Here is a 2,521-nt window from a genome sequence, read left to right as displayed (position 1 = left end):
TTATTATTATTATTATTATTATTATTGTTATTCCAAGCGTCAATTCTGAGTGTACACACTTGTTTCACCCTCCTGTTCCAAGTCAAGACCTTACATGGGTATTGTTCACTTTCCTCTGTCTGCAGTAAACAAATGACCATCATTGAGTCAAGGTGCTTCTCTTTACTTTTAAAAAAGTAAAAATAAAAAACAAACAACCTCTGTTAGCTTTGTAGGCAGGGTTGACGCAGCCTGTGTTGTAAATGGTGTTAACTCTGGTTCTACGGATAATAATAATAATAAATAATACATGACATTTATATAGCGCTCAACCCCGAAAAAAGTACACAGGCTCTGAGCGCTTTACAATACAGTACAACGTACAACAGTAACATAAAACATTGTGTTCTGACTAAAGAAAATCACTCCAAATATTCATCTTATTAATTTAAAAACAGAAACGACTTCAGCTGACATTTGAATGAATCAAAAGATTTGATCTTTCTCAAAGTACTCGGTAAAGTATTCCAGATCTTGGGGCCTTGGTATTCAAATGCCCTTTCACCCATTGTTTTAAGTTTCATAGATGGTAAAATAAATGTCTTTTTGTCAGCTGATGACCTTAAACTGCGAGTTGGAATGTACAGTCTTAACAGATTTGATAAATATGATTATCATTCAAACATTCGTGACATAGGGAGGCCAACTTGTACACAATCCTTTTCTCAACAGGAAGCCAATGCGAAGTTCGTAAAAGAGGTTTAGCGGAGTCTCGCTTTCTTTTCCGTAAAACTAAACATTGGATTCAAAACAATGACAGTTATTCTTTTTCTCTGTTTCTTATAGCGCTTTTATAGACAGGTTTTTAGTTTATCTTTTGCAACTCAATACAACACAAAATGATGGTTTCATTCAAACTCCCCCTTAAACTCAGCGTTTTTGAAAAACATGACAGTTTGAATACATGTATTTTTCTATCATTATCTGGGGATACTTTATGACCTGATAATTTTGATCATCATCATCATCATAGCAATTCTCGTTATCATCATTGCAAAATTAGCAGTAGTGAAAAAGTAAACGTAATATAATGGAGGCCTCCATTCCCACTTGTTCTTTTTTTGAGGCATCGTCTGGCAGATTGTGGGAGGAAAACTTTATAGGCCTACACCTGTGTACTGTATGTACTGTACTCTAAACTGGGATATAGAAAACTTTATATTATAGACCTACACAGGTATGGGGTATGTAGGCCTACTGTATTCTAAACTGGACTAACAAAAACTTTATAGGCCTACATATATGTAGATCTACTGCATGTATTGTATTCTAAACTGGGCTAAAGAAAACTTAATATTATAGACCTACACAAGTATACTGTATGTACTGTATTTTAAACTAGGCTAAAGAAAACGTTATATTATAGTTATAGACCTGCACATGAGTAGATCTACTACATGTACTGTATTCTAAACTGGGCTAAAGAAAACTTTATAGTCCTACACATGTGTAGATCTACTGCATGTACATGTATTGTATTTTAAATTTCGCTAAAAAAAACTTTATAGGCCTACATACAACATATTTGTAGATCTACTGCATGTACTGTATTTATTTAAACTGGGCTGAAAAACACTTTATAGGCCTACACATGTGTAGATCTACTGCATGTACTGTATTTTATACTGGGCTAAAGAAAACTTTAGCTTTCCATTCGGAACTTACTTGACATTGTATGCTTATCCAGGGTCTCTACGATCATTTGTATCTCTTGAATGTGTGTGTGTGTGTGTGTGTGTGTGTGTGTGTGTGTGTGTGTGTGTGTGTTTGTGTGTATGTGTGTGTGTGTGTGTGCGTTTGTGTGTGTGTGTCAGCATCATCATTGCCTTTCTCACCCTGCACCAGGGTATAGACCGCGGACAAACACCTTCCACCTTTCTCTATCCTGGGCTAGCCTCTTGATGTTATTCCACGTCTTCCCACTTTTCTGTACATCAGTTTCTGTGATTTTTCTCCAGGTTCTCTGCGGTCTTCTCCTTGGTCTTTTACCCTGTGGATTTCATCCAACACTTTCTTTGTTATACAGCTGCCTGACTTCCTGAGAGTATGTCCAATCCTTCACCACCGCCTTCTTCCTACCTCATCTTTGACTGGGATCTGTCTTGTTTTCCTTACTACTTCTTCGTTGGTGATCCTGTCTGTCCATCTGACCCTCGGTAACTGTCTTAGATACCTGTTCAAGAAAACCTGGATCCTCTTTATGCAAGTCTGCGATGCGTTCCATGTCTCACGTTCATACAGCAGGACTGACTTCACATTTGAATTCAAATCATTAGCTTTGTTGAAAGTGAGATATCTCTGGTCTTCAAAATTCTATTCAAAGATATAATGAAAGCAGCCTGTGCTTTTCCAATGCGGGACTTTATTTCAGCACCTGTTCCTCCACCTCTGACTGAAGTGTCTTTAGGCCATTCCCTAAGGGGGGATATTTCTCGTTCAAGCATAGTAAAATTGTAAATGGGCTGATTCATGTCACGATCAT

Source organism: Aplysia californica, unplaced genomic scaffold, assembly GCF_000002075.1.
Source record: "Aplysia californica isolate F4 #8 unplaced genomic scaffold, AplCal3.0 scaffold01371, whole genome shotgun sequence".
Taxonomy (NCBI): domain Eukaryota; kingdom Metazoa; phylum Mollusca; class Gastropoda; order Aplysiida; family Aplysiidae; genus Aplysia; species Aplysia californica.
The sequence above is the reverse complement of the archived record's forward strand: the minus strand, read 5'-3'. Positions refer to the sequence as shown.